General features: G+C 34.5%; 1 long non-coding RNA gene across 2 annotated transcripts in view; it reads left to right on the top strand.

Moving 5' to 3' along the window:
* LOC129628214 (uncharacterized) overlaps positions 1 to 27,197 on the top strand; it is an 88,633-nt gene that overhangs the window by 9,029 nt on the left and 52,407 nt on the right. Inside the window, exons 2-3 of one of the 2 annotated variants that reach the window (XR_008702742.1) lie at positions 20,529 to 21,282; positions 23,282 to 24,799. This is a non-coding gene — a long non-coding RNA (uncharacterized LOC129628214). Of the gene's footprint in view, positions 1 to 20,528; positions 21,283 to 23,281; positions 24,800 to 27,197 lie in introns of those variants that run through there. The other variant, XR_008702743.1, reaches the window with a different exon arrangement.

Genomic DNA, 27,197 nt, shown 5'->3' with positions numbered 1-27,197 from the left:
AATATTCTGTCCCTGTTTTACCTGTGGACAGTGACACTGACATGTGGAGACCAAAATCCTTTAAAGGTTATTCTGTGTGTCTTCTTTTTCATTTGAATAATTTACTTCAGTAGACATTTCTTAAAAAAAATTTAGTATTTATTGGTACCACTACCTTTGGAGATCTGAAGGAAGTGAAAGTTTTGATCCCTGACAGTAGAGACATGGAAAATAATCAGTCAGAACACAGTAAGAAACTTAAGAAAATGTACAAGTAAACGTAATTATTGAGCTATTGCTCACACATTTCTCACTACCTTGGAGGAACAGAAATTGTCATTGTGGGGATGGATTTAACTGACTTCCCAGGTAAAACAAGAAACACTGGGACTTGAAGGAAGTTTCAGTTAGGGATTGTCAATGTCTTTTTCAGTTGGTGAGAAGAAAGGCAGAAATGATGTGGATATTTAGAAGGAAGTAGAAAGATTACTTAATGTAAAGACAACTCTTTGTAATGCAAAATGTTAATATATGCCAAATGAAGAAATGTAAAGGATTCCAGGAGACAATTGCAGAATTGGAATTTTGTTCAAAAGCAAGATGTAAACAGTTCATTTTAAGATTAGATGGTATTTAAGATGAAGTTCAGCCCCAGTTTTTCAGCTTGTTGTTAGTTGGTCAGGTCACTTCCTCAGTTTATTAATACTTACTTTCTCAAGCAAAAAAGTTAAAATCAGTGAAATAAAAGGACTTTTTCTCTTCACGTTTTGATCAGCTGTGATTCAGAGTCTGTGTGTGATGTGAAGTTTTGATGAAGAGGAAAATTGAAACAGAACTGTAGTTGTGGACAGCTGAGTTTAGGATAGAGTCCACCAAACAGAGATAATATGAAAAGGGATCATGTTCCTGGCATACGGGGAGGCCATGGAAAGAATATGGACTTGTTACACCCATGCTTGGTCCTGGCTCAGCAGCTTCTGTTGGTTTCCCTGAACAAAACAATAACTTTTTTGAGCTTTCAGTTCTTTTCCTGTTGAAGGATGATGTTAACTACTAACAAGTTTTCTTTTTTTCTTTTTTTTTTTTTTCTTTTTAAGGAAGGCAATGAGACTGTAGATTCAGAAGGCAAAATCACATTCTTCACATGTATAGATCTAGTTGCTTATAAAAATCTCATTTTATGCTTAGGTTCAAGAAATACTTAAAGGCAGAAAAATCTTTTGAGTTTTGTATAAATATACATGGGTACAATCATTCTAGTTTTCCAAATATGAGGAAAACCACTTAATTTGTAGGCATAGCCTTGTAAATTTGCTCATAGGTGCTTTCTTTTCATTTTGTTAATTTTACTTGGACATATTTAAAGAGATGATTTTGTTCTTAATTGTCTTTTTATTTGCTTAAAAACGTAGTTGTTGTCAAAAAATAAGTCTTTAATGTCCCTTTACAAAATTATTTAGAACATAGGATCTATTTTGGTAGGAAGGGGAGATGTTTCAAATATTGTTTCTGAATCTCATGTGACATAAAATGGTATAAAGTATATTCATTTGAAAATAAGTTCCTTCAAATTTTATTACATTCTTGTTAATTAAAAAAATTATGAGAGTGGCTTATGCTGTAATCATTAAATGATAATTTACTGCTAATTCATTAAAGCAAATATGTATGTGTATCTTTTAAACTGTGAATTGTCATTTAATTGCAAAATGAAATCTTTTTATTTTTATTAACATTTTACAGGTGTATTTTTATAACATAATATTTGGTATATTGCTTTTATTGGCTGCTATGACAAGAAGTTATTATCAGCATATTTATGATAAGTGTGCTACTTTAAATATGTATATGTTTTGTATCTGTACAATTAATCCAACAACTTCCTCCAGTATATACAGATCATTTTGTTATTGCAGAAGATTTGACACATTATTTACAAAATGGAAGAAATTAATTAAAAAAATAGTGTCTTTCAAAAAGGTGTGGTCAAGCTATACTGTGTCTGGAGATACTGGCCAGAGAGGGAAAATGAAAGGTGGAGAAAGCTGCAAAGCAGACAGGAGAGGGAGCTGATAGAAAGCAATTTTATGCTGTTCAATAAGGATGTGATTAAGTAAGTATTCATATCTTGAGATACTTTTCAAAATGCCTGGAGCTGATATTTCACCTGAAATGAAAGTGTCTTTTCATCTTTTTCTGCATGTAGTTTTCTTATAAGATAATAGGCTTTAGGTATAAATGTATGGTTGATTTTCCAAGATTGAATATACAAATGCCATCTGTTAAAATATATTGTCTAGTTGTTCTGATAAATACTAATTTAGAATAAAGAAATTATTCAGTGTTCTCATTCTGATTCTTATTTTCCCTGTTTAGATATTCTTCATGATCAGGTGTCTCCTGCATATTACAACTTTAATAGATGCTTAAAAGTTAAGACAACTATCTTGATTTATTTTCAAGTTAACTACTTTTTCCAAATGTTAATCTTTACTTAGTTAGTGTTTGCCTTTAGTCAGTGTTTAGATAAATGGTCTATCTGAGATCAATTTCTTTTTTATTTGAAGAAATTACTCTATAATTAGGTTCTTTTATCCTTTTTATTTCAAACACAGTAAGGTAATTCAGGTTTTCTCAAGAGAAAAAAGGAAAAGGCAAATTAAAATAGATATATCTTATTAATTTTTCCCCAGGTAAAAATAATAGAAACATTATATTAAGGATTAATTTAGAAAACCATTGTTTTGTAGAGGAATTACTTTCCAGTAACAAAAAGGTGCTTATATTTTTATCTAGCCTTTCATTGATAAAGAGTGGAGTGCTGTCTGACAATTATTTTAAATATGATCCTGAGACACTTTATGTTTGAGTACAAGTGATTTGTTCCATTGGGTGCGTGATCAACCTGGCCACTGCAGAATAAAGCAGCTCTCACAACTCAGAATGTAGAGAATGAATACTGTTGTCATCTTTTATTTCCTAACATCATTGAATTGACAGTGAACAGTATAAAAAGAATATAATCAAAGCCCTGAAATGTCTCTAGCTCCTCTAGAAAGTAGCCATCCTCATTAGGACTTTGTATCTACATCCTTTACGAAGCTGTTACAGTATGTCTTTTTTTTTTTCTTAAAATAATTTTGGTTGTGTGCATTACAATTCAAAAAGGTATACAGTTTTTGAACACTTTAAACTACTCCATAATAAAGATATATCATAGTTTATATAAATAATTATTGACTTGAAATTCTTTGTCAACTTATTTTATTAGCAAATATGAATGAATATGAAATGAAAATTCTTATATACGCATTTTTATACAAGTGTGGGTAGATCTAGAAGTAGAGTTGCTAGGTCAGTGAGAACATGCATTTAGAATATCGGTTTTACTGCCAAATTGCCTTCCACAGGGATGTTTCCAATTAGTACTCCCACCAACACTGTATTAGAATGTCTGCCTCTCCATATTGTAGCAGTACAGTGTATACCAAACTTCTCAATCTATACCCGGTGGAATAGATGAAAAGTATCTTGTTTTTGATTTAATTTATGCCTAATATTTTGAACATTTTATATATTTAATAAAACATTTCTTAAGCTCTTCTTTTTGCTCTTCCTCAGTTTAAGTCTATTAAATTGATCTTATTCCCTTTACATATTAACTGAAACCAAGAAACACATAGCAGCAAGAAGTCAATTAAAAATGATTTGAGGCATTGCCAAATTTTTGAAAAAAATAAAATGCACATCTGTGAAAAGTCAGAGATGTTTTGTAAATAACATTGTTTTTCCTTTCCTGTGCTGTGTGTAAAAGATTCAGTGGCATTAAAATGAGGACGAGAGAGTTCTACTTGGGTAGACTGGGAAAGGCTTCAAACATAGGAATTTTTCTCGACAAATATGCCCTCTCATTTTCAAACTAGTCTTCCAAATTTTATTTACCCAGCACTAGTTTAGGGCATCTTTCACTAGAGTAACATCTCCAGATTGCTTTATCTCTCTGTATTCTCCCATGTATCAATCTTTCTCATGGAACAATCTTTCAGTAGTCTTTCAAATCTTTCAAGTCTTCTCATGCCATTTTCTTGCTTTGAAAGTTCTAATGGCTCCGACTGTTTGAAGAACACACTTCAGATTCTGCAGCATGCCAAGGAGTTCTATAACCGTCCTTTAGAAACCCTTTCAAGGCTCCTCTGCAACTACACCAATGAACACATTGTGGATTGAGCCACAACCTACATCAAAACCTGTATTACATTTACCATCTCTATACTTTTCCTGACATTATACTTCTGCCCCAAATGATGCTTCCAGATATCTCCATGCAAAAACTACTTTTCCTACCTGGAAATAATAAGCTGCTTTAAAGATAGGAACATATTTTGATCTTTTTTTGGAACTACTTTGTATAACATCAACAAGTGAAATATTTGTTTGATTATATTAGCCCTTTGTCCTAACATAATTCACTGTAAATAACAAGGCTTTGAAGATTCCAGTATTGAGAAATGCTGCATAAGAAGCAAATTACCTTTAGTATAGTATAACACAGAATGATCTCTCAGCAAGTGTTCTTTACTATGACTCTGTGTAAGTTTGTGTTTGAAACTGGACCTGATAAAGTCAGTAAAACTCATTATTTGTCCAAGTTATCTTTTCCTAATTATAATAAAGAAACCAAGCTTGTATATCCTTGAGAAATTTGTGTTGAAGGTTTTTAACCATTTTTAACATTTTTATTTCAGTTTCAAAATCCATTGAGTTTATGAATTTTGTTGTATCTGCATTTCTCATTATAGAACATGTAACATTATGTGTTATAAAAATATGGGCAGTAGACCAATATTACTTTTGCACTCCTGAAACATGGGCACATGTTTTTCATTTTATACATCATTTATAAATCAGTTTCACAAAGTTGAAGCTTCTTAGCACAATGAAATCAAGAAGGATATATACTATTTTATACTTTATTGTAAGATACTACATAGGTAAAGTTTATAATGAAAAATGATATATCATGTTTGAATTTCACCATTGAATGAGATCTCAAGTAGCAATGAGTAAAATGTCCTGTATAAACTTATTTCTTCCTACCATATAATTCTATTCTAATTCAACAAATTAGCAATCTGCTAACATGTGGTGTATGTCTATTAGATATCAAAGTTATCATAATAATAAAAAATTAGCTGAAAAAGCATTTTCTACATCTTTTCATATAATTAAATTTTTGTCATAGATATATTTTGGGTTCTTTTTTTTTTTTATTTTGTATTTTTTAGCTGCACTGGGTCTTTTTGCTGTGCACAGGCTTTCTGTACTTGAGCCAGCAGGGGCTACTCTTTGTTGTGGTAAGCAGGGACCACTCTTCATTGTGGTGTGTGGACTTCTCATTGTGGTGGCTTCTCTTGTTGCTGAGCGTGGACTCTAGGTGTGCAGGCTCAAAATTTGGGGCACACAGACTCAGTAGCTGCAGCTTCCAGGCTCTAGAGCACTGGCTCAATACTTGTGGCACACAGGCCTAGTTGCTCTGTGGCATATGGGACCTTCCTGGACTGGGGAGCGAGCTTAGATTCCCTTCATTGGCAGGCAGATTCTTAACCACTGGACACCAGAGAAGTTGGGGTCTATTTTAAATAAAACATAATTATCTTATTCTAAAAAATAATGTTTTCCCCATTCTGGTGTATATTTTCAGTTCAGTTGCTCAGTCATGTCTGACTCTTTGCAACCCTGTGAACTACAGCACGCCAGGTCTCCCTGTCCATCACCAACTCCTGGAATTTACTCAGACTCCTGTCCAATGACTCGGTGATGCCTTCCAACCATCTCATCCTCTGTCGTCCCCTTCTCCTCCTGCCTTCAATTTTTCCCAGCATCAGGGTCTTTTCACATGAGTTGGCTCTTAGCATCAGGTGGCCACAGTATTGGAGTTTCAGCTTCAACATCAGTCCTTCCAATGAATATTCAGGACTGATTTGCTTTAGGATGGACTGGTTGGATCTCCTTGCAGTCCAAGGGACTTCTCCAACACCACAGTTCAAAAGCATCAGTTCTTTGGTGCTCAGCTTTCTTTATAGTCCAACTCTCACCTCCATACATGAGTACTGGAAAAACAGCCTTGACTAGACGGACCTTTGTTGGCAAAGTCATGTCTCTGCTTTTTAATATGCTGTCTAGGTTGGTCATAACTTGTCTTCCAAGGAGTAAGTTACTTTTAATTTTATGGCTGCAGTCACCATCTTTTTGATAACAATTAAAAATTGAATCCATAAACTTGAGGTCATAAGGTCATAGAAACATCAGGAATACAAAAATAGTAAGTGCATTTTAGGAGAAAAAAGAACAGGGAACTACTAGAGAGGATTTTGATCCCAACAAGCCTAAAAGTATTTCTCAGTTTTTCAGATCATTGACACTATATAAGTCTTGGGGTGTTGTTAGCTCCTTTATCTCCTGCTCTTCTTTCTTCTTTATCATATTATTCCATTCTTTGAACCCGTTCCCTCTGAACAAGAGCTGTGTGTCATCAACAGGAAATACTGTGTAAGGATCTATATTATTTTTTCCATCACTAGACAAATACAGGAAACCTAAGCTGCTGTTCGTTGTTTCTCTCTGCCTCAATAGAAAACACTAAAAGTAAAAACCAAATAGAAGACCAAGACTCCTTTCTGAGATCAGGGAAAAAATGAGTTTGCAAGTGCAAATACAAAGACACTAGCTGGAGTCACAAACATTTCAGTGTGCACAGTTAAAATTAACTTATCATTTCTGTGATTTTACTGAATAGTAGGCAGTTGGTTAATAAGGGAAAAGACGAATGAGTGTGTATACTTCCTGCTTGCTGAGCACTGACTCCAAAAGCAGAAAAGAAAACAATTGTATTAGCTTCTGTGGTCCTAGTGCTGAGAATTAGATGGCCTGGGGGAATCAGGCCTATCAAACATTAAAAAGGAATGTTCTTTGGCATTCCTAAATGTCTATGAAAGAAATTCAGAGTTTTTTTTTTACATTAAAAATGGTGTAGGATGTCAGTATCAAAAAGAAAATCCCTCAAATAAGTTGAATATACCTATGTTAATTTGTTTTTTAATTTTAGACTTAGAATTTTTTAAGGTGAAAGAGGGGTTAGGAATTTATTTTTCATTTGGGCATAGAATCAATTTGATAAGAACAATTCTGCAGCAGATCTTTACTAACAGCAGGGGGATAAGATTTGGACAGTTGGACTATGGCTAACAAGGTGCCAATTACTGCAAAAAAAGCAAGAGATGATTAATTATGACTCAGATATATGTAAATTTTGGAAAAAAAAAAAGAAAATTTAATGAATAGAACCCAAACCATTTTTCTAATATTTAAATATATTGTTTTTTTATTCCAAATACTATGAAAAGTCTCAAAGGTCGAAGACATTACTTAAATTATTAGTCTTGGAAAAAAGAAATTCCTGTAGCAAAGGTTTATCATAAAAAGGATTATATACATTAAACACATTATATATGAATATAATGTGAATAAATATTGCACCTACCTGATTAATGAGCATAATACATATGTTTGGTAATATTTGATGCCCTTATTCTTAGGCTTTATATTTACCAGTTAACTATGTTACTTTCCATATAATTTAAATGTAAAAACCTGAAATTATAAAAATTCAAAGAAAAGACCAAAGAAAAATAAAAGAAATATTAAGAGCTCATGCAAAAATAAAAGTAAAAATTGAGTACACTTCAATTCATCCTGTGTTTATTTGCTGTTTACTATGTTGAAGGCGAGTTGACATGTAGATGGAGGAAACTCATTTTTATATATTAGCAATGTATCAAGTTTACTCTGAACTTTTTATTCATAAATCAGAACCTCACAATATCCATTATATAAATGGTTTTGCTGATGCATGTATAGAGATATTGTGTATGCTTTCAACATCTTTTATGTTCAGTTCAGTTCAGTCATGTCCAACTCTTTGTGACCCCATGAATCACAGCATACCAGGCCTCCCTGTCCATCACCAACTCCTGGAGTTCACTCAAACTCATGTCCATCGAGTCGGTGATGCCATCCAGCCATCTCATCCTCTGTCGTCCCCTTCTTCTCCTGCCCCCAATCCCTCCCAGCATCAGATTCTTTTTCAATGAGTCAGCTCTTCACATGAGGTAGCCAAAGTATTTGAGTTTCAGCTTTAGCGTCAGTCCTTCCAATGAACACCCAGGACTGATGTTTTTCAGAATGGACTAGTTGATCTCCTTGCAGTCCAAGGGACTCTCAAGAGTCTTCTCCAGCACCACAGTTCAAAAGCATGAATTCTTCGCTGCTCAGCTTTCTTCCCAGTCCAACTCTCACATCCATACATGACCACTGGAATTTGCAAAGTAATGTCTCTGCTTTTTAATATGCTATCTAGGTTGGTCATAACTTTTCTTCCAAGAAGTAAGTGTCTTTTAATTTCATGGCTGTAATCACCATCTGCAGTGATTTTGGAGCCCCCAAAAATAAAGTCTGACACTGTTTCCCCATCTATTTCCCATGAAGTGATGGGACCAGATGCCATGATCTTAGTTTTCTGAATGTTGAGCTTTAAGCCAACTTCTTCACTCTCCTCTTTTACTTTTTTTCTGCCATAAGGGTGGTATCATCTGCATATCTGAGATTATTGATATCTCTCTCGGCAATCTTGATTCCAGCTTGTGTTTCTTCCAGCCCAGTGTTTCTCATGATGTACTCTGCAGAAGTAAAAACTGTCATAAATCTCAAGTATTTACCACTAACATTTTTCTGCTAGCCATAATCTTAGGGCTCAATGTAAAATTAAAAAACAAAACCGCAAAATTTAATTAATGCACTTTTGAAGTGTTAGTATTAATGATAGTAATAAAAGCAATTTATGAGATATAAACAAAAGGTATACGGGCTTCCCTGGTTGGTGCAGTAGGTAAAAAATCCGCCTGTAATGCCAGAGACCTGGGTTCTATCCCTGGTTTGGGAAGATCCCCTGGAGAAGGAAATGGCCACCTACTCCACTATTTTTGCCTGGAGAATTCCATGGACCGAGGAGCCTGGCAGGCCACAGTCCATGGTGTTGCAAAGAGTTATTAGACACTACTGAGCAACTAAGCGCAGCACAAACAAAAACTTTATAGAGGGATGGAATGGGGAGGGAGGAGGGAGGAGGGTTCAGGATGGGGAACATATGTAAACCTGTGGCGGATTCATTTTGATATTTGGCAAATCTAATACAGTTATGTAAAGTTTAAAAATAAAATAAAATTAAAAAAAAAAAAGAAAAAAAAAAAACTTTATAGATAAAGAAATGTGACTTTGTTTTAAACTGAAATGGTATCCTTGAATCTAGAAATCTCTGTTTCTCATTTATTCAATGAGAACACAAAACTAGTAAGACAGGCTGTGATGGCCTTGAATTTTCAGAATATGGCCTTAACTTTGGTAGAGTAGATCTTTACCTTACAAACCATCTCTGTGAATGTTTTTATTATTTCAAAACTTATCTGAAAATTTTACCTTTTCAACACTTCTGTTTCCACATCTGCTTTTATTCAGTCATTTTATTTTTCCTTCTGTTGGGTCTCCATCTCTCAGGTTTTTGCCCACTCTTTAGTATCTTCAGTTTCTCCTTTTCTCTGGCTTAAAGAAAGTGAAGTCACTCAGTCGTGTCCAACTCTTTGTGACCCCATGGATTGTAGCCCCCCAGGCTCCTCTGTCCATCGAATTTTTCAGGCAAGAGTACTGGAGTGGGTTGCCATTTCCTTCTCCAGTGCATCTTCCCGAGCCAGAGATCAAACCTTGGTCTCCCGCATTATAGGCAGATGCTTTACTGTCTGAGCCACTATGGACGCTGCATACATTCACTGACTTGCTTTTGTCCTAAAAGAATAGAAGCTGATCCAGTACAGGGAGGGAGGAGGGAGGAGGGTTCAGGATGGGGAACACGAGTATACCTGTGGCGGATTCATGTTGATACATGGCAAAACCAATACCATATTGTAAAGTTAAAAAAAATAAAAAAATAAATTAAAAAAATAATTCAAAGAGAAAAATAAAAGCAAGACACTTTCTTGTCCTGCTTTTGCTTGAGCTAATACCTATGTGTATTTTCACACTTCCCTTCTCCAGACTCATTTGTTGGCATACTTTACCTCTCTTCTTGTTAATTCAGTGAAGATCAATTTACTGAAGTCCGTATTCCCATCACCAAAGACTTAAGACCTTTGCCAAATACTTACTGAAGGCATACACAAATCCTACCATGTCGTATAATTTCAATACACTTGCGATCATTTCCCATGCTAGAAGGTTATGCTCAAATTCCTTCAATCTGGGCTTCAGCAGTACATGAAACGAGAACTTCCAGATGTACAAGTTGTATTTAGAAAGAGCAGAGGAACCAGATATCACATGGCGAACATTCGTTGTATCATAGAGAAAGCAAGGGAATTCCAGAAAAAAATATCTACTGCTTGATTGAGTACACTAAAGCCTTTGCTTGGGTGGATCACAACAAACTGTGGAAACTTCTTCAAGAGATGGAAAACCCTTTCCTGTCTCTTGAGAAACCTGTATGTGGGTCAAGAAGCTACAGTTAGAACCAGACAAGGAACAATGGACTGATTCCAAATTGGGAAAGGAGTACATCAAGGCTGTATATTGTCACCCTGCCTATTTAACTTATATGCAAAGTACATCATGCAAACTGCCAGGCTGGATGAATCACAATCTGGAATCGAGATTTCTGGGAGAAATATCAACAACCTCAGAAGAGGATTAGGTGGTTAATTAACATTACCAACTGACATGAATTTGAGCAAACTCCAGGAGACAGTGTAGGACAGGGAAGCCTGGTATGCTGCAGTCCATGTGATTGCAAGGAATCAGGCATGATTTAGTGACAGACCAACGACTCTCATGAAATGTATTTTTAGATAGTCATAGAATTTGTTGTTTAAATTAGTTGGAGTATAAATAGCATGCTATCATAAATAATAGCCCTTAATCTCTGAGTTTTTAGCACATGTGGAAATAACTTGGTGATAGTTATGGGTAATATACAAAGTGCTATTTATTACATGATTAAGGGCCATAATTTAATTTCAATGTCCAAATCAGTAATACTTATTTGAGTTTTGTAAAGTAACAAATTCTAATCTATTAGCTAATCTGTTATAGCTAGCGCTACTAGCTATGGTGGTAGTCTGATTTTGTAATGATGGTTTCAGGGAGAAAATACAAATAGCTCATGGTATATAGAGCTGTTTGTTGGTATATATGCCAACATGTTTCCCTCCTCACTGTCTTTCTGCATTGTATTCCTTGGGCCTGAAATATTCCTTCTTCTTTCTTTACCTAAATACTTCCTACTGTTTAGATCTAGAGTATTACTTCATCAGAAAGGCAAACCATCTGTCTGATAATTTTCTATTTCAGTAAAATTTGTTCCCATTATAATATTTATCAAATTATGTGATTATATGAAACTTAGTTACTCAGTTGTATCCAACTCTTTGTGACCCCACAGACTGTAGCCCACTGGGCTTCTCTGTCCATGGAATTCTTCAGGCAAGAATAGTGGAGTGAGTAGCCATTCCCTTCTCCAGGAGATATTTGAGACTCAGATCGAACCCAAGTATTATGCATTGCAGGTAGATTCTTTACCATCTGAACTAGGGAAACCCATGATTATTTGATAAGTAACACACTTCTATTTTTGAAAATCTGTGAGTTCAAATTTTATTTTATAGATTTTTCAAATTGTGCATTGCCTGTAATATTTTGTGTACTTGATAATACTTATTAAATGAATGAACAGGTGAAGGAACACAAGGACAGTCTGGAATAGCTCTTTAATGCACAGTTCCAATAGCTGAGGAATTAGCATTTCCATTGATCTCCTTAGTGTACTGCCACAACTTCAGGGGACTGTGATTCCTTCTCTAACATTTACAATTTAATTTAAATTTCTCCAGATGTACATAGCTTTATTTGTTTTCAGCCCCCAAACCATTTCAACCATACAGCTTACATTCTTCAGTAGAGTTATCTCCTTGGACACTAAATTAATTTGACTAAAACCTTTCCTATCCTTGATTAGAAAATGGAGAAAATAGCTTAGGAAAGGAGATGTAGGAGGGGAGATATGTTTTCTAACAATGTTTGCAAAACTCATTTGCTAGAATGTTGCTAAATATTAGAGGAATAAAATCATAGTGCCATAGGAATTAACTTCTAAATTTCATTATTTTGTCTGAGTATTTAGAAGTTGCACTATTGAAAATCAGGTGTGTTATACTTTAAAGAATAGTAAAAAAGTATAATAATGCCTTATAATTAAGAAATGGTCATTGATGTACGTGAAAATAGAGATATCTTAGAAAGTGGCTAAAAATTGCTGATATTTAATTCTGTAGTGTCTTTAACCTAAAAAAGCTAAATTTTCTATATAATGTTGACTGAATCTTAATAATTTCCTAATATTAAATATTATTCACTTTCACATTTTTCTCCTCATACCATTTTTCTTATGATAAAATTAAAACAATATAGTTTTAAAACAGAAATGATACTAGAATTTCAGTTACACAGTATTAACTAAAAATCTGAATGTTTAGAGATAGATTTCTGTATGATATTGATTCTGAATGCCACCCAAAGTGAGTTGTCCTCTTTATTGTTTTTATGATTATATGAATTCTGTGGATGTTCTGATGATAAATGAGATAATATTAGAGAGTTGTTGTAATGTCTCTAAGTATAGTCTAAGTATAGGTATTCAATAAACAACATGAAGTAAGTTTCTATTGTTCTGTGCCCTCTCTTAAAGCATTAATTATGTTCATATTCACTGTAGAGAGAAAAGAAAAGTCTTTCTTATACCAAGTAGGTGAAGAATATGAAGTAACAGTCGAATACTGTTATATGATATATATATATATATATATATATATATATATATATGTTATATGAAATAAATATATGAAACCAGGCCCTTCCCTAATATTTGAGAGTCAGGGACAAGAATATTTATTGGTTCACATACCATGTGTAAATACTTAAAAGTTTTAAGCTAAGCTAATGAACTTCTGCTCTTCAGTTTGATAAATATCTCTTTATATAATTCCTGAGAAATCAGTTGTGAATTTACAATTTTTTGTTCTAAACATTGGTAAATATATAATTTTTTATTTTTTAAATGTTGTAAGTCTTTATTATTGACTTTTGTATTTGTAATCATTACATATGTTTTCGACATTTCATTTTTCTGCTCCATTGTATTCCATTTACACGAATGACTTAATAAAATTGATTTGGATTAGTAGACAGGAGAATTTTTAAAGTTTCTAAAGGTTAAAGTTTATTCATATATCTGTAATAAATATAAAATCATTCACTTCAACATTTATTAACTTATCTCTGTTGAAAAATAGAATATTATCATTTAAACATTGCAGTAATTACCTGTTTTTAAATGATTAACCAAAACAAAAAGTATATGGATAGAACATTCTTCCCATATGAAATCAAAAAGTAATGGTTTCAATAGTTTATTAAAGACTTACATTTTAATAGCCTTTTCTATTCCAGTACTCTTAACTTGTTCATCCTATGTGAGTGAAATACATGTCTCATAAATTTATCAATATTGAGAAGTGGTAATACATGAGGCTGATCTTATTATTTGATCTTAGAAAAAAGCTAAAAACATGAGTGTGTGTGTATGGTGTGTCTTGCAAAATTAGGGCATTTAGAGTGTACTAATATATAAATTGTAACTGTCATTGTGTACATAAAAAGCAGGTACTTTCGGTTTTTTAAAAGCTCCTAAAACAGGGTATGGGGCTTCCCTTATAGCTCAGTTGGTAAAAAGTCCGCATACAATGAAGGAGACCCTGGTTCGATTCCTGGGTCGGGAAGGTCCACTGGAGAAGGGATAGGCTACCCACTCCAGTATTCTTGGGCTTCCCTTGTGGCTCAGCTGGTAAACAATTGGCCTGCAATGCGGGAGACCTGGGTTTGATCCCTGGGTTTGGAAGATCCCCTGGAAAAAGGAAAGGTTACCCATTCCAGTATTCTGGCCTGGAGAATTCCATGGACTGCATAGTAGTCCATGGGGTCGCAAAGTTGGACACAACTGAGTGATTTTCACTTCACTTCAAAACAGGGTATATATTATAAAATTTTTCCATATTGATCTTATGTTTCCAGTAATTCACCCAGTAAAAGCTAATCAAGAATTTCAACCACCTGAACAATGAAAATGACTTCTTAATAGGATCAACTGTTCCTCTTTTGACTTTGTGAAATTTTACCCTAAATAAAAAAAAAAAAAAAAAAAAAAAACAACAACGAAATCTTAGGTAACAGCAACACCCATCATGGCACAAGCTATTTCCATAACTCATACATAAATTAAACAAGTGTTCTGTTGTTCCTATTACACACTTTGCAACTTTCAGATATATTTTCATACAGTTATTTTCATACTTCCCTTGTGGCTCAGCTGGTAAAAGAATCCGCCTGCAATGCAGGAGACTTGGGGTCAATCCCTGGGTTGGGAAGATCCCCTGGAGAAGGAAGGGGCTACCCACTCCAGTATTGTGACTGGAGAATTCCATGGACCTTATAGTCCATGGGGTCGCAAAGAGTTGGACACAACTGAGTACTTTTCATTTTCATCTTACATAGTTGTGAAAATTTATTTGTACTTGTTAAAAAATATAGCTTATGAGATTTTCACATAATTTGTGAAGTTAAATGTATATAACATGTTTTAAAAATGTGTTTTGAAAGTTAATTCTTTTTCCATGCCTTTTTATAAAAAAAAAATCAGGTATATTTCATTTTTACAAAAGATAATTGAAAACAAAGCAAGCTGTTTGACAGACATATACAACTGTAAAGCTTATAATAACATAATACCACCCTTTTTAAATTTTTTTGGAATAACTTTCCCTTTTCCTTATGTTTTGCCCAGTAGGTTTCACAGTCAGTGCACAAACTAAGTCTTAAAATGATAGTAAATCAGACTACTGATGTCAGTTTACAGATAAAATTGAAGGTGACCCAACACATTAAATCAATGGAGTGACTTTAATATCTGCTCTAAAAAGTTCGAGGTACTGCTATACAGCCTAGGGCAGAGCAAGGCTATCTCAGTCCAGAGGTGATGTCATGAATTGTACTCCTTTTATTTATATGATGTTAGAATATCAGTTATTTTTTAAAAGAATATTGACCAATTTTACAATTAATATCAAAATGCTTCATTATATCCAGTTTTTCTCTATTTTCAGGAATTACTCTGTTTAAAGGACCACAGAATAAAAATCTTACTTATCCAGTATCTTTATTTAAATATTTTCATATTATTAGTTATGAAATAAATTACTGTATAGGAGGCATATCCAAGTTGGTTGTTCTTAATGTTTATACTATTTGTGTTTAATTGGCTTCTACATTCTAGTGCATCACGTGAAGCTTTCAGTTTTTTGACTCTTTAGAGACTACACTGTCTTGCAGGCTTAGTTTAGCAAAGCCAGATTCTTATTAATAGCTGGTATACCAAAATGTTTTTATTATTGAGAAAAGCAATTCAAGAGGAATTTACCTGTCTTAAATAAGTATTACCACTGTGCCATTAGTTACGTTCTAAGTCAGGAGGACCCCCTGGAGGAAGGCAAAGCAACCTACTCCAGTATCCTTGCCTGGAGAATCCCATGGACAGAGGAGCCTGGAGGGTTATGGTCCATAGGGTCACAAAGCGTCAGACATGACTAAAGTGACTTAGCACGTATGCAGTCTACATCTTAGGCAAAGGTTGTTTCTGTTCTGAAATTCACCAAACGTGGTTCATCCTTACTTTTTCCTTAGTTTGCCTTTCATTGTATAGTTGGACTAAAAACCAATAATAATGCCTTGAAAACACTGTTTATTTTGTGTTAATTCACAAGCAATTTTAATTTTACTGTGGCTCTGCTCTTGTCTCAAAAAAGGGATACCTCTTCCCTTGCTGAAAGAGATTTCAGAAACATAGTAATAGCTATGGCTGCTCTATCTAGTCAAAAAGTAGTCATGCTGGAGCCAAGTCACCCAAGTATTTTCCTCCTTTGTAATGATCTTAATTACAATACTTAGTAAATTGAAGGTGGCTTTTGTAGTTGACTTAACCTTAGCAATTGACTTAATTTTGTTTGCACATTCACCTCAGCTAGGTAGAGAAGTAAAACAGAAAAGTAAATGCACAAGATGTCAGGTTTTCAGATTCTCTGGCTGTCTTTTGAAATATGACTTAAATGAGCATATCCCTTATACTGATGACAGTACATGGTCACCCTGATTCCTTTAAGGGCCAATTACTCCAGAAGTATATCTAAAATCTATTCATTATTGCAGAATGAAAACCTACATGAAAAACATTAATATTTTTTTCATATGAATAAAGAATGGAAAGTGAGAGAATGGAGACAAATTAATAACAATTTTCTTCAAGTCTCAGTATATATATTTTCACATTCATGTCTATATAATCCTGTTAGTTCTTTAAATGACAATGATAAAGACTGAAAATTTAATATTTTATATTTTCATTTTGTCACAATCCTATATGACAATGATCCTATTTTTCACATTTCCCATTTTACAAAGGAAAGAATAATATCTTGCATGTTCTTTTTTGTTTTATTTTCAAAGACTAGGTAATATTTTGAATCTAGTTGATGGTGAAAGTGTTATGCAATGAATTAGTTTCTAGATAACTACTTTTTGTTGTATAGCACAGTAAACAGCTATTAATTTAAAACTTACAAATTGGAAATCTGGGGCCCATTGCAGTAGAGCTAGTAGAAACATTCTTTCAGAATGTGATTACTAACATAATTCTTAGGTATGGAGAATTACTCTCAAACAAAACAGTCAACTCTCCACAGTGAGATGTGTTGACTGACACTTTAGTAGAAGAAAAAATAGAAAATGAGGACATAAGAAGAATATATATTTTTGAGAATATCATGTAAAAGACAAACTAAAACAATTTATGCCTTTTTTTATATTTAAGAGAGTAAAGAAAGCTAAAAAATAAATTTATAACATTTATGCTATTTTAAATATATGTGCTTTCATATCCTAATTTGGTGGAAGATCTTCTATCTTTACTTAGATTAATTCAATAATTAGTATTTTTCAGAAACAGAGATCCTTTACATCAGAATTAATATTTCAAATAGAATAAACATTGGAGAAAAAGAAGGCCATACCTTAAGAAAATAAGGATTCAATTTTAAATTGAAGTAATAAATCCATTTGTAGTATGCAGTTATTCATGTTCAGCTTAAGACTTTTCTTGGGGAAAACAGGCTCTTTAATGGTGATCTAATATAAGTGTTTGGCACATATTTAATATTTTGGTGCTTTGCATATATTTAGCAATTTATAAACTTGAGCAGTATTTTGAAGTTTCAATATTTTCGTTCCTATCTCAAGGAATAATCATGGGATGAAACATGAATGTATTCTCATATTAAATAATGCTTTTTACATGCAATATGTTTATTACAGCCTTTTTTTGAATCATAGCTTATTTCCTTAAGTGAATCTCAGTATGTAGCAATTATTAATATCCTATATATATGCTAATATCACACATGCATACATATATATACACACTATACATGTGAATATATGTGCTTTGAGTATATATTAATATCCTATTTGTATACTATATCATATTCTAGTTATTTCATAACTCAAGTTCAGAATAGTATTATTTCACATGGCCAAATTAATCATAGGAGGATGAAATGAAATTAGTTCAGTTTAGTTCAGTCACTCAGTCATATCCGACTCTTTGTAACCCCATGGACTGCAGCATGCCAGGCCTCCCTGTCCATCACCAACTCCTGGGGTTTACCCAAACTCATGTCCATCAAGTCGGTGATGTCATCCAACCATCTCATCCTCTGTCATCCCCTTCTCCTCCTGCCTTCAATCTTTTCCAGCATCAGGGTCTTTTCAAATGAGTCGGCTCTTCGCATCAGGTGGCCAAAATATTGGAGTTTCAGCTTCAACATCAGTCCTTCCAATGAATACCCAGGACTGATCTCTTTTAGGATGGACTGGTTGGATCTTCTTGCAGTCAAGGGACTCTCAGGGGTCTTCTCCAACACCACAGTTCAAAAGCATCAATTCTTGGGTGCTCAGCTGTTTTTATAGTCCAACTCTCACATCCATACATGATCACTGGAAAAACCATGGCCTGGACTAGATGGACCTTTGTTGGCAAAGTGATGTCTCTGCTTTTTAATATGCTATCTAGGTTGGTCATAACTTTTCCTTCCAAGGAGTAAGTGTCTCTTAATTGAAATCAAATAATCTGTATAAATATGGAAAATAATAATTTCCTGATTTCAGTCATATTAGTGGAAGCTATTTTAGGAGGCATTTATATTTCTCTCCTACATCATATTATTCTTACTAATTATAAGCCAGATATCCTTTTTATAGTGCATTTGAAGAACATCATTTATAACTGTTTTTGTTTAATGCAGTATAGTGGCATCAGTGTACTTGGTCCCAAAGGGAAAAAAATCAAATAGATGAATCATTACTGCCATCCAGAATTTTCTCACTTTTGAGACTTAAATTTTCAATATTTCTAGCAATTGCAGCTAGCGGTGGTATATCTGAAAGTATGACATTCACTTGAAATATTCAGTGTATCATTCATAAACTTTCCTGTGGTGATTTAATTTAGCATGCCAAAAATCACCAAGGGGAGTTCTGTTACTAGAAACAAGCTTGGCTTATTTTTGTAAATTTATTTTAGTTCAACAGTGAGTATTGATTACCCACTGTGTTGATAGCATTGTACTGTGTATTGTGAGGAAGTCATTACATAGGAAGTAAAATATTTGCTTAGAAACTCATTTACTTGTCATCTAATGAAGGTAGGATGGAAAATGTTATACAAATGATTAGGCATCAGTCAATCTATCCATTTACTCTTTATTCATATGTACATTGAAGTTTACTATTTATTTACCTTTTTTTTAAGCTTTTGGAATTTATACAGATACAAAAAAGTATTTATGGCCTTCAAAACTTACAGAGTCACAATATAACTACATCCAGAACAATATAACAATTTATTATCACTAGGAGTTCTGGGAAGCAAGATTGGAAAAGTAATTTTTGACTGTGGTCTTAAAGGATGAATTGAATTTTGACTGTGAGAGATTGAAAAAGTAAAGTTCACTAGAGAAAATCTCATAAACAAAGGCACAGAATTTGGAAGAAGAGTCATACTAAGGTATTAATAATTGTGAAACTGCAAATAGTTTAGTTGGGCAGAACAAAGATTGTGCTACTGAGGAGACAGATAAATATGGGGGTATATGGTTATATGTATAATACATAGTATGTGTATTTATTGCATATTTATATGCATTCCTAAAAGATGCAAAGTACGAGTGGGTGAGCTTTGTTGAGCAAAATTGATGAAACATCTTGAAAAGTACTGTTAGAAGTTTCAAGAACTAATGAATTGCTAAACATTTTCAAAACAGTAGTTAATGTGTTCAAGTGTTCACTTGTAAAACATATCTATTCATTATATGTGGTATGGATCGACTTTATGAGGAGACAGCAGTTTTATTATATGACCTGGAAATGTTCTGAATTTAGGGAGAATGTTTTTAAGTCATATAGGTTCTACATGGTTGGTGGATTTAGTCTTGTCCTTTTTTGAACTTTAATGCTATCACAGATAATTTTCTAATTCTTAAATTTATTATATCTTATATACCACATTTAAAACAGCTACAAATTAGACTTCTTCAAAAGTTTGAGTCTGGTACATGGTGAAATCCAAGCATCAAAGCATGATATACAAGACTACGTTCTAGTTTTAGACTCAAGTCCCTCTACATCCCCCACCTCCATGTCCTTATGTTCTTTTTTTTCCCCTAGAGGAATGAAGTTTATTTTCCTGAATAAACAATAAAACAGCAATATGTTTTCCTGAATAAAGTATATGAAACAACAATTTTTAAGACATCAAACATTAGGCAATAAAGGGTGGTGATCCATTTAGCTATATAAACATATGAGATAACACCTACAATTGTCCTGGCTTATTGCCTGCAGGTTTCCCAAGCCACAAGGGAGAAAACCCAGACAAATTGTGAAAGTGAAGCTAGGAGTTTGGGGAGACCTCAGAACCTTGAGTTCATAGATAAGAGTGTAGCAGAGGAAAAAGCTTTTCTGAGAAAGGGAGAGAGATCTCTGTAGGTTTGCAGAGTCCTCTGTGAGTCTTCAGCTGAGTAGTCTTTGCTGTCTGAGGGTGAGGAAATTGCTCAATGCAGAAAGGATTAGAAGGAATAATACTCAGTGTTTATGGAGGGCACTGGCCAAAATGGAAAACCTCATAATTTATGAGGAATGTTGAGTAAAGTACTCACAAGAGTTTTGCCTCAGCAGTAGCAAAATCATTCCATCATTCCTAAACTAAATGCTGCTCTGTTTTCTCCTAACAGTGCTTGTAAGCAAGACCTGAATGGCTCAAACTATTCCTAAAGAACAACATCATGGAATAAAGCTCAAGTATATTTATACAAATTCAAGAATATATAGCATCTAAGAAGATAAGATTAATAATGATCAATCAAAGATTATCGTGCAAAGAAGCAAAGTATAATTGGTCCATAGAGAGAGATTATCAAAACCAATACAAATGGAACACACAAAATAGAATTAGTAAATGAGAACAATAAACAATTACTGTATTCCCTAAGTTTAAGAGGGCTTCCCTGATAGCTCATGGTTAGGAATCCATCTGCAAAGCAGGAGACCCTGGTTCAATTCCTGGGTGGGGAAGATCTGCTGGAGAAGGAGTAGGCTACCTATTCCAGTATTCTTTTGCTTCCATTGTGGCTCAGCTGGTAAAGAATCCACCTACAATGAGAGAGACCTGGGTTTGATTCCTGGGTTGGGAAGATCCCCTGGAGAAGGAAAAGCCTACCCACTCCAGTATGCTGGCTTGGAGAATCCCATGGACTGTATAGTCCGTGGGGTTGCAAAGAGTTGGAAACAACTGAGTGACCTTCACTTTCACTGAGTTTAAGAAGCTGGAGTAAATATTGTACATGTTAGGTAAAGACAGACTATGTTAAGGACTCAAATTGGACTTGAAGGGATGAAAAAGCAATGTGTGAAATGAAAAAAAGTACCAAATGGATTAATGATGTATTAGACATTGGAGAAGAGATGTTTATTGAACTTGAAGACATGGTAAGTGAAATTATACAAATTAAGCACATAAAAATGACTGAAAAAGAGTGCATTGTTTTAAAATATTTCTTATAGTACAAATCTGCCAGAGGTACGGTAAATCCTTTCAGTCTTTGCCTGCTTTCAAATGGCTGTATTTTGACTTCATGTTGAAAGGATATTTTTACTGGATATAAAATTATATTTTAGCAGTTTTTCTATAAGGGCTTTAAAGATGCATTTAATTACTTCTCCCCTTAGTTGTTTTATTCTGATAGGATTTGTTTCCATTCTCCTGCTTTGCCTTCAGCCTTCCTCAGACACTGCTTGTCTGCATCTCAGAGGGATATCTCTAGGCTCTCTTGCCTCTGCCCCAGCCAGAATCAGTCATTGCTTTGTACCTATTGAAGACCTCATGTACCTGAAGAGTTCAGTTCAGATTTTCCTGTGCTGCCTTCAGACTTTTAAGAAATCCCCTATGCTTACACTTTAGGGAAGAATCTCTTTCATCTCCCCTACCCCTCTCTCAGTCATAAGATTATTATTGCTCTTACTTAGGGTACAGCCTGGAGAACTTAAAGTTCTGCACAACTGTGCCTTTGTGGAGGAGGTCTCTCTCAGTGTTTATGCTTGTCTTCACCAAACTTGGTCCCTTTATACTTTGTATCAGTGTGAAACCTGAGTGCTTGAAAGTTTCTTTCAGCATTTCTACTCTAGCCCCCCAAACAGGATAAAAGAACAGGACAGAAATAAATATTGAAAGAGATAATTACTGACGATTTTCTAAAACTGAGGAAAGACATCAGCTCACAGACCTAAGAAATTTGGTGAAACCCAAGAACAATAAATGTTGAGAAAATTCCATCTAGGAATATCATGGTTGTACTGCTGAAATCTAAAGCAATGCATAGACAGTCTGTTGATTTTTGATGGTGAGGTGGCTGAATGAAGAGATATCTTTCAGAACCAGACTTTTACAGGCAAAATAAAACAGGTCTGAGAAAAATTCTCCCAAGTTTTATCATGTGGGCTATAAGGCAGGATTTGTTCTGTAGAGGCTAATTCAGTGAGAACTTCTAAACTCATTGGCCCTTTGGAGATGGCTCTTGGATGAACTTATACTTGTCCTAGTTCTTACAAACTTCTACAGAAAGGAAAGAAGAAAACATATTAAGACAAATAGTAATTTTGTTAGTAATAAAACATGCTTCTATTGAAATGGATGTTTTCCAAAAGGACTTCCTAAAAGTATTCTAATAATACATATAAACATTCATAAATATGTATGCACATATTATATATTATACACACACACACACACACACACACATATATATATATATATATATATATTTCTTTTAAGAAAAAGTCCTCTTTACTCCTAGAAATATTTGGGGAGTTTGGAAAGAAAAAATATGAGTTCAAATCCAACACAAATTTTACTTTATCGCCAAGATTCAAGGGTTGACATTTTCATAGTTGTATTAAAAGAAGCATTTATGAGTAAACAGTTGTATGGATGAGCCTAGTTGAATAATTTTTCCTAGAAGAAGAATATAACTCATATGAAGGGTTAGTGCATAGTTTATTTTTCAAATGTGTTAGAAAGTTCCTTAAAAAAGTAAAGCTATATGAAAATTCATCTTTTGGGCTAGCATTTTTTTGGATTAGTAGTCATGCTAAAAATAATGTAGAATGTATCTTAAAATACAGCCACCCCAAAAAAACACATATAACTAGGCTTTATTCCCAGAATTCAAAATATCTGAGCTGATGCCCTGGCATTTGCAGTTGTAAGAAGTTTCTAGTTGATTCCAGTATTGCTGATCTGTGAGAACACTTTGAGAACCACTGATGTAGACAGTCTTACTCATTAACTGCTTTAAGCCATGTGACTGGTGATATAAAAACTAAATAAAAATTTGAATGCCTATTAATTTCTTTAGGACAGCTCACATTTCTGTTTGTAGTATTCAAGATGTTTATTACTTAAGAGAAATATATTGGGTTTCCTCTAAAGTCAGGAACAAGACGAGGGTGCCCACTTTCACCATTACTATTCAACATAGTTTTGGAAGTTTTGGCCACAGCAATCAGAGCAGAAAAAGAAATAAAAGGAATCCAAATTGGAAAAGAAGAAGTAAAACTCTCACTATTTGCAGATGACATGATCCTCTACATAGAAAACCCTAAAGACTCCACCAGAAAATTACTAGAACTAATCAATGATTATAGTGAAGTTGCAGGATATAAAATCAACACACAGAAATCCCTTGCATTCTTATACACTAATGAGAAAACAGAAAGAGAAATTAAGGAAACAATTGCATTCACCATTGCAACGGAAAGAATAAAATACTTAGGAATATATTTACCTAAAGAAACTAAAGACCTATATATAGAAAACTATAAAACACTGGTGAAAGAAATCAAAGAGGACACTAATAGATGGAGAAATATACCATGTTCATGGATTGGAAGAATCAATATAGTGAAAATGAGTATACTACCCAAAGCAATTTATGGATTCAATGCAATCCTTATCAAGCTACCAACAGTATTCTTCACAGAGCTAGAACAAATAATTTCACAATTTGTATGGAAATAACAAAAAACCTCGAATAGCCAAAGCTATCTTGAGAAAGAAGAATGGAACTGGAGGAATCAACCTACCTGACTTCAGGCTCTACTACAAAGCCACAGTCATCAAGACAGTATGGTACTGGCACAAAGACAGAAATATAGATCAATGGAACAAAATAGAAAGCCCAGAGATAAATCCATGCACATATGGACACCTTATCTTTGACAAAGGAGGCAAGAATATACAATGGATTAAAGACAATCTCTTTAACAAGTGGTGCTGGGAAATCTGGTCAACCACTTGTAAAAGAATGAAACTAGAACACTTTCTAGCACCATACACAAAAATAAACTCAAAATGGATTAAAGATCTAAACGTAAGACCAGAAACTATAAAACTCCTAGAGGAGAACATAGGCAAAACACTCTCTGACATACATCACAGCAGGATCCTCTATGACCCACCTCCCAGAATATTGGAAATAAAAGCAAAAATAAACAAATGGGACCTAATTAACCTTAAAAGCTTCTGCACATCAAAGGAAACTATTAGCAAGGTGAAAAGGCAGCCTTCAGAATGGGAGAAAATAATAGCAAATGAAGCAACTGACAAACAACTAATCTCAAAAATATACAAGCAACTCCTACAGCTCAACTCCAGAAAAATAAATGACCCAATCAAAAAATGGGCCAAAGAACTAAATAGACATTTCTCCAAAGAAGACATACAGATGGCTAACAAACACATGAAAAGATGCTCAACATCACTCATTATCAGAGAAATGCAAATCAAAACCACTATGAGGTACCATTTCACACCAGTCAGAATGGCTGCAATCCAAAAGTCTACAAGCAATAAATGCTGGAGAGGGTGTGGAGAAAAAGGAACCCTCTTACACTGTTGGTGGGAATGCAAACTAGTACAGCCACTATGGAGAACAGTGTGGAGATTCCTTAAAAAACTGGAAATAGACCTGCCTTATGACCCAGCAATCCCACTGCTGGGCATACACACTGAGGAAACCAGAAGGGAAAGAGACACGTGTACCCCAGTGTTCATCGCAGCACTGCTTATAATAGCCAGGACATGGAAGCAACCTAGATGTCCATCAGCAGATGAATGGATAAGAAAGCAGTGGTACATATACACAATGGAGTATTACTCAGCCATTAAAAAGAATACATTTGTTTCAGTTCTAATGAGGTGGATGAAGCTGGAGCCCATTGTACAGGGTGAAGTAAGCCAGAAAGAAAAACACCAATACAGTATACTAACGCATATATATGGAATTTAGAAAGATGGTAACAATAACCCTGTGTATGAGACAGCAAAAGAGACACTGATGTATAGAACAGTCTTATGGACTCTGTTGGAGAGGGAGAGGGTGGGAAGATTTGGGAGAATAGCATTGAAACATATGTAATGTCATGTATGAAACGAGTTGCCAGTCCAGGTTCGATGCACGATACTGGATGCTTGGGGCTGGTGCACTGGGATGACCCAGAGGGATGGAATGGGGAGGGGGGACGGAGGAGGGCCCAGGATGGGGAGCGTATGTATACCTTTGGCGGATTCATTTTGATGTTTGGCAAAACTAACAGTGTTTCAGGTTTAAAAATAAAATAAAATAAAGAAAATAAACACATTCAAAGGAAAAAAAAAATATATTGGAATCTTACTGTTCTGCATAACTAACCTTAAGATATGCTTGTGTTTTTTTTTTTTGTTTATTTGTTTCTTTGTTTTTTATTCCTCTATACTGTAAAGAGATTTCTCCAACATTAATTACTAACTCAATATCAGCTATCAGGATACAGTTTATTCTGATTCTTTAGAGGTCTGTTACATTATGAAAATAGATCAGTCAATAAGAATTAATATATACTGATTGAGGAGATGTGCACATTGGCTCTCTGGCTTACAATATTGCACTCAGTACAGGTTTTTATCAATATGTGCTGCTCACTGTCAATCCGTTTTCTCTTTTTCTCTTTCATTGTCTAGTTTTCTCATAAGCCATTTGCTGCACATTTAAATTCTTGCCACATCCCAGCTCTTAGCAATCAGACTTACTATCATTTTATACAAAATGCAGGCTGCCCCTAGTTATATGCTTAGTTTTTCAATTCCAGGGCATTAAACATGCTGCCTCAAAGCTTGGTCCATTGTAACTTATTGCTAGAGCCAAAATGAGTCTTGCCCTGAAGGGATCCTTTCGAACTCACTGTTGGGCCTGAATGCATTTTTGCCCTTAGGCTTTCTCTGTTCCTTCAGCCTGATCATCCAGGCTCCGGTGAATGTTGCCTTTGGGTTGTCTCCCTCAGTTTCAGTTTCAAGGCTTGCATGCTTTTTACCCTCAGGTTTTCCCTTTTCACCTTCTGTGTTTTAAAGGCCTGGTGGCTTTAAACACATTCTCATTGCAATACTTTCCTGTTTCGTGCTTCAGTAATATAGATGTGGAATACTGTTTCATTGATCTGATCTTCCCTGTTAAGAATTTCAATATTCCTTCTTATTTACTTGTTTTTATGTTATACCTTATTTCAAATCTCAGATTTAATCTGTGATAAAGTATATGTAGCATATAATCACCCATCTCACTGAATACTTATTTTCTATTAGAAGAAAATCACTTGCACATCTATACTATTATAACCAGCCATAGTGCTGGTAATAAACAAAAAATACATGCTTGTTTTAATTTAAGCAGAAACAGGCTTATTGGAAAGTATTCAAATAGGACACTGAAATAATGTTAAGCTGAGAACCATGCTCCAAAAAACCAACGAAGGGAAGGTAGAGGGAACCAACTGAAACTAGGCAGTTTGAAACACAGCCAATGGCATTGAAACATGTAAAATATCATGTATGAAACGAGTTGCCAGTCCAGGTTCGATGCATGATACTGGATGCTTGGGGCTGGTGCACTGGGACGACCTGGAGGGATGGAATGGGGAGGGAGGAGGGAGGAGGGTTCAGGATGGGGAACACATGTATACCTGTGGTGGATTCATTTTGATATTTGGCAAAACTAATACAATTATGTAAAGTTTAAAAAATAAAATAAAATTAAAAAAAAAACAAACAAAACAACAACAACAAAAAACAAAACACAGCCACACATACATCGATCGTACAGCTTGGTTAGGGCATGGCTAATGCAGATGATGAACACTACTGCCAGTGTTTGCTGGATGACACCCTTCTCCTACTGAAACAGTTACTAAAAGTTTCTCCTTTGGAATCACTAGTTTTGTATTCAAGGCCCCAGCTTGGAACCAGACTGACTGAACTAAGTCTGCCCCTCCTATTGCCTTCTTGTGGGATAAGTGGCCCTGCTACTCATGGCTTT

The sequence above is a fragment of the Bubalus kerabau genome, chromosome 15, assembly GCF_029407905.1.
Source record: "Bubalus kerabau isolate K-KA32 ecotype Philippines breed swamp buffalo chromosome 15, PCC_UOA_SB_1v2, whole genome shotgun sequence".
NCBI lineage: Eukaryota > Metazoa > Chordata > Mammalia > Artiodactyla > Bovidae > Bubalus > Bubalus kerabau.
The sequence above is the reverse complement of the archived record's forward strand: the minus strand, read 5'-3'. Positions and strand labels throughout refer to the sequence as shown.